The sequence below is a fragment of the Hordeum vulgare genome, chromosome 4H (genome assembly GCF_904849725.1).
Source record: "Hordeum vulgare subsp. vulgare chromosome 4H, MorexV3_pseudomolecules_assembly, whole genome shotgun sequence".
Lineage (NCBI taxonomy): Eukaryota > Viridiplantae > Streptophyta > Magnoliopsida > Poales > Poaceae > Hordeum > Hordeum vulgare.
In genome coordinates, this window is record NC_058521.1 from 429,547,907 (window position 1) to 429,554,629 (window position 6,723).

The 6,723-nt window shown below is 41.0% G+C and overlaps 1 long non-coding RNA gene across 1 annotated transcript; it reads right to left on the reverse strand.

Moving 5' to 3' along the window:
* Positions 1–2,434: 2,434 nt before the first annotated feature.
* Positions 2,435–5,124, reverse strand: LOC123448827. The gene is made up of 2 exons (XR_006631931.1): positions 3,966–5,124; positions 2,435–3,284 (listed from the first exon to the last, which is right to left on the reverse strand). It is a non-coding gene; the product is annotated as an uncharacterized LOC123448827 (long non-coding RNA).
* Positions 5,125–6,723: the final 1,599 nt, after the last annotated feature.

Genomic DNA, 6,723 nt, shown 5'->3' on the forward strand with positions numbered 1-6,723 from the left:
CAAGAAGATGTGTGTTGAAGAGGCTCGGTTTCGAAGACCACGAGAGAATTGAGACGAGGAGCGCTAACTTGAGGACTATACATGGTCACACATTTGTTATCAAAGTATTTAATTAAGTTTTTCACACATTATTTGGGTGCCCAAATTGGGAAGATCTTTGCAAGGCATATGGATTTCAGGAGGGTATGGAAATAACCTTCGATCTTCGTCCTGAAGATAATATGCCATGCAACAACGACATTTGGATGGTTGTCGATATGCTTCCTGTTTTACCTCCATGTAAGTTCCTCAACCATCTTTGTCAAGTAATTTGCATTCCATATTTAGAAATAGTTGGTGTTCATCCATATACTAAATTTCTTAAATTATAATTTATAGCTTATTTCGTTTCTTCGAGTGAATTACGAAAATTAATTGACACGACACACTACACGTGTCGATCACATCTAACTTGGAAGGAGAAGGATGTTCTTCTCTACTTTGTTGTTGGTGTTCTGGTTTCTAGGGGATACCTTCCCGTATAATTTTGGAATTGGGCAAAATTATACATTTTACATGCCACTAGTGCATAGGTTGAGGCCGGATGACATTTACCGAAATATCTTGGTAAGAGTTTCCTAATGAAGTACGCTCTACTATTGCATAAATGGTGTTGATTGCATTGCTAACTAGGTTATTATTATGTTCTTCAACAGCAACTGCCACATGATGTAATGCCTCTGTTGATGCACCCAGAAGGTCATATGAAAATTAAAAGCCCGCTGAGGGCTGAGTTCGATGCTCCATACTCGAGTAACCTCAAATCAAAATAAAAAAGGCTCCAAATTGAAGCATGGAGAGAAATAAAGAAGGATCGCAAGCCACAAGTTGGAGACCGTTGGATCTTTGTGCTTCATCATGGAGACATAGGTGTTATTCTATTTTATGACATGATACCTAAGAGCGAGGACTAGGTCTTATGAGAGACCAGTTATTCTGGTTTATATTAACCTGACATGATCGATTAGGATGCATGCATAGGATGACTATTATGATGTTTCTCTGTTTTACTTTATGTGTATCATATGATAACTTGGTATATGATTAAGATGATGATGAATTGTTAGATGAGTACGTAAGATGATGATGAGTTATATGACATGATACCCCCTCCGTCCCAAAATTCTTGTCTTAGCTTTGTCTAGAAATGGATGTATCTAAATACTAAATTTGACTAGATACATTTGTATTTAAACAAATATAAGACAAGAGTTTTGGGACGGAGGGAGTACTTTATGTGTATGATGTGATGCAAATTATGCATGTTTATTATGATATGATGAACCACTGTATAGAGCATGCACAAATACGTAGGGGGGTGATACGTGTGCAACGTATCTATAATTTTTTATGGTTTCATGCTATTATCTTGTCAAACTTTGGATGTTTTGCATGCCTTTTATATATTTTTTGGGACTAACTTATTAACTCAGTTCCAAGTGCGAGTTCCTGTTTTTTCCATGTTTTTTACCCCTTTCAGAGGAGGATTTTGAACGGAGTCCAAACGGAATGAAACTGCCAAAAAGATTTTTTTCCGAAACAGAAAAAGATCTAAGAGCCGGAGAATCAGGGCAGGGGGCCGCCAGGGACCCCACAAGCCCTCATGGCACGGCCAAGGGGGGCCGCAGCCCCCTAGCTTGTGGGCTCCCTGAGGCTCCGTTGCCCTAGGTTTTGCGCCTACATATTCCCTAAAAATCCATAAAAAATCAGGAGATCATCGAAAGTACTTTTTCGCCGCCGCAAACTTGTGTCTCCGCAAGATCCCATCTGGGGCACGTTCTGGTGCCTTGCCGGAGGGGGGATTCGGATACGGAGAGATTATTCATCAACACCATGCACTACTAGGAAAAGGCCTGATAGTGGTGCACCTGTTTTGGCTACTAATGACGCACTACAAGTGCGCCACTAGCATCACGCCATTAGAATTTTTTTTACTAATGGCACACCACATGTGCGCCATTAGTATTTAGTATACTAATGGCGCACCAGGCAGTGCGCCATTAGTATAGCTCATGGTGCGCCATTAGTATCTGGTATACTAATGGCGCACCAGACAGTGCGCCATTAGTATAGCTCATGGTGCGCCATTAGTATCTGGTATACTAATGGCGCACCAGGCAGTGCGTCATTAGTATAGCTCATGGTGCGCCATTATTATGTCTGCCAGGGGCCATAATTACCCATGTGTTGTGGCTTACTAATGGCGCACTAGTTGACGATGCGTCACTAGTGTGCTTTTTGCAGTGCGCCACTAAAGTGCTAAGTGGTGCGCCACTAGTATGAATATTAGGTATTATTTTTTTTCTGATATTTGCACAGGTTACAAAACATATTATTGCGCAGAATATAGAGAGCACAACATATAAACAGCAGATTTATCGAATACAATAAAGGATTAGTCTCCGAATACAATTCATTATATTAGTCTCCGAATTTAAAATACCGAACAAAGTTAAAACATTACAAGTATCGAGACCGCAAGTAGCGAGTTTGTCTTCACTTTACAAGTTGATATCGATCATCTAAACTACCACCACATAGTCGAGTTTGTCTTCACATTTTGTCGGTTTGTACAGCTTGTCGTCCCTTGCTATCTATTTGACCGATGTTGACTTTGATGTTTTTGTACATGTTGTTAGCTGATTGTTGCAACTTGAGTCAGGATTGATGATGTATTATTGCGTGCGTACTTTTGCCTTATCTTTCAAGAGATAGATCTTTGATGTGCCTGATGTTGTGGTTGTACATGTGTATGCATTGGTTGGTGCTCTACTCTGTGATACAACTGGCAGCATGCAAACTTGCAAAGTACTCATCTATGTTCCATTCCATTTCCAAACATTGCAGGTTGCTTGACTTTCTGGTGCCCCTGTGTTACCTTTGGTCGTCTTGCTGAGATTGTGGACAAAGGCTCCCCATGTAGGTGTTTCGCTTAGAATTCATGCTTGGGTTGAAACATAAAAATCATCCATCTTTGTGGCTGGGTCTCCTTGTTTTCAGCATGCTGCATGAATGGAACCCTGTATGTTTGCCTGGCGTGCGTAGGCTGCAACTGGTTGTATTCCTGTACCAACTGGTTGTATTCCTGTACCAAACGCTCGGCGATGCGGTCGCAATACAACTTGAAAGCATCGCCCTGCATCGATTGCTGCGTCCACTTCTTCTGTGAGGGTTGCGCGCTATGCCAAGAGTACAAGGAGCTGGAAAACCGTGGCTTCAACATGGCCAAAGGTAGCCACGTCTTGCTGAGAGAATGCATAGTCAAGAAAATTCATGTTTCACAAAGACAAAGTAATCATTACTAAATCATTACATTTGCAGGATGGGAAGGTAGCAACAAGATGGTGGGGTGTGTGCAAGGCATGAAAGCACCTGGGGAGCAAGGGATGTGCTTCTAGAACATGTCAATAAAATAATGATGTTAGCTGTCCTGTTCTCTGTTAATTTTCGTTTCATGATGTTCTACAACATCGAAAGAGGAAAGGCAGACCTAGTGACTTGCTCCATTTGGTAATCAAGTTGTTAAATCTCCTGTTATCTGTCCTTGTGATTTTGGTTCAGTTTTCTTACTTGACACGCATTATATGGTTGTAGATTATACAGAAATTTAGTGGCCTGTGAACTAAAATGCAATGCTCAAGTTGGAAAACTACGAATCTCTTGACTCAATACTGACTGCCAAACTGGCATGAGAAATAAATACTTGAAGATGGGGCATCCTGTATGCTTAAGATGATTGAAGAAAAAATATGATAACAAATGGCTACACAACAAGCAAGATATTTCAAGAAAGATTGGACAGATACAGAAGCTCATAATTGAGATGGCAAAAATTCGGACAAGAGGTAGTTCAGCCGCATGAAGCATTGTACTAAGAAAGATATAAACTACAGGGCAAAAAGTTAAAATCAAACCGGAATATGTACCATGGTGTTAATGTCATGCATGCATGGTGTAGTCCTTGTACATTGACTTCGTGGTACCCTCTAGTCCTGTAGCCAATCAGTTCGGACCAGATCAGTGAATTCCTTATCTCAAAACTTTAAGAGCAAAGCCTGGCACACAAAGGGGACTTTATAGTGTATGATAGAGGATCTCCACATAATAACTGTAAAATATTCGTTAATTACTTAGCTATCTGTAGGCTTGGATAGGGAGAAGTTATGACCTACACTTTTACAAACTTATCACCAGGCATGGTTCCCCCACTTTAGACCGAGACTAACATGATGATTATAATCAGTATTTACTATCAGGCTGATTTCATACATAAGGAAAATGACAATACAGCATGGAAATTACCACCAAAGCTAGAAGCTCCAAAGTGCTGTCATATGCTGATTGAGCATGGGATTTCCAGAAAGATTGATCCAAAGCAGAGCATGGAATATTCGTTAATTACTTAGCTATCTGTAGACTTGGATAGGAAGAAGTTATGACTGACACTTTTACAAGCTAATAACCAGGCCTGGTTCCCCCATTTAGACTGAGATCGCCATGGTGATTATCATCAGTATTTTACTATCAGGCTGATTACGGCATGGAAATTGCCACCAAAGCTGGAAGCTCCAAAGTGCTGACATATGCTGATTCAACATGGGATTTCCGAAAGATTGATCCAAAGCAGAACATGCCAATTGAACACAGTGTCCTTGGGAAGATCAATCCAAACCCAAACATGTAAACAAAGCATTAGCGTGTAACATCCGGTGTAGATTGCAAGAGAAAGGCGATAAAAACAAGAAAGAAATTCCTGCAGCAGCACCGTCAACGAGGCAGAGCTGCCCGTGGGACTTCCGTTGGGCATTGGAGAGAGCGGAACAGAGTCGCCAGCGCCGCGCCGGAGTCGTGGGCGAGGTATCTAGGCCACGAGAGGCGGATCTGGACGGGGGGGGGGGGGGGGGGGGGGGAGGGAAGAGCGGCGGCACGAGAGCTCGGATCTGTTCGCTGCGCCGACGAGGTCCACCGGAGCACGCTGGAATCGAGCGGCGTAGGCAGCGGCGGCGAGGGTTTCGTGGGGTGGGGAGGGGGAGACGCACGAGATAGAGAGAGGGAGGGTGTGCGGTGGGTTTCTGATTCGTTTTTCTGTTTCTTTTTTCCTCCTTCTCTTTAGATGGATGGATGTGGCATTGAGAGATAAGATGGATGGATGGATGTGAGCCATTTCATCAATCCATGGAACAATAGGTTTCACCAATAAGAATTAAGCTCCTGCAATTTTCATTCTTTCTTATATTTCAGCTAAACATGTAACAATTGTGGAGAAGGGCATCATTCTAAATGGCTCGCTCCTTCCCATGCTTTTATACTGGGCATCCAACAAAAGGGGACATGACCTACCATGGCACTCGAGGTGTCTCGGTCCATCGATTTTAGTACATGTCTATCAACTTATGAATAGTATTGAGCTAACATGTTTCTGTAATATTATTCAAGTATCTGCATGTGGTTCGTTTACACTAAATTGAATGTGTTTTCAAGCTTTCAACTAAATTAAGAGCGTTTTCAAGATATTAGCCAGTAAGACACGTGATGAGTTTTTCTTAACAGATCAAAGCAATGCACTTTGAATGTTAAAAATATGAAATGTGATGTTCTTACACTGCAACAATCCTTGGATTCCGGTTCCTCTTGGAGTAGTCGCAAGTCAAACCTTCCCAGGAATACTCTCTTGGGGAGCATGGATCTCCATTCCAGTTTATTCGTGACAAATTGTAGTGCTTCTTGACTTCGTTCATATAATGGGCTACAATAGCAAAAAGACAACACAAACAAATTGGAACGGAATAAGAAGGTTGTTTATTTTGGGTATGGGTGCATATGTGTATTAAAAATAGTGGAAACATTAACTTAACTAGTTGCAAAATTATGCCATATATGCAAGTTTTATCTTTTCGTGGAAGTGAATAAATTGTCTTAATATATTTATCTACTAGGGTCTTGGCCATGGCTCATTGGCAATTGAACTTTAGAAGGTGGCTTACTAAGGAGTTAGTAGTGAATCAGTTGGGTGATAAACTTGTTTCTATTGCTTTAATGTGGATACTGACAATGTCAAATGGAGGTGAGGATCTTCGGGGGTCTACGCAGTGAGATCTTGGTAATTAAGAATTGTTTAAATGCAGGGAGCTGGAGGTTCTGTTCCACCAACTAAATAAACTGCATGATGATCATGTGAATCTGCCACCCTCCATCCCAAAATAAGTGACTCAAAAATGACTCAATTTTGTACTATCTTTAGTACAAAGTTGAGTCACTTTTGAGTCACTTATTTTGGGACGGAGGGAGTACAAGACAAAAGTGTAATGTACATTTAGCAAAACTACAGAATAAAATAGTTGCAGAAACATAATATCTTTACTACTAAACTATGCATGTGGCTGAACTGTGATAGACATAACAAAATAGTTGCAGAAACAATTAACTGACATACAGTTAGTAGGAGCTAATTATCAATACATTTTTAAATAATTTGAGGCACATGAACATTCGGAAGTGTCATACATGGAGATTCAACAAAATATCTATCTGATGTGGCATGCTAGAAACTAGATCTCTTGGTTAAGTTACATTTGGTTTTCCTGGTGTGGCATCTTAGAAACCAGATCGCATCCAACACCACTAAAGTCACACCTCATGTACTCGGTCTTGTTCCTATTAAGTCTAAACACCATGGATTCCAAA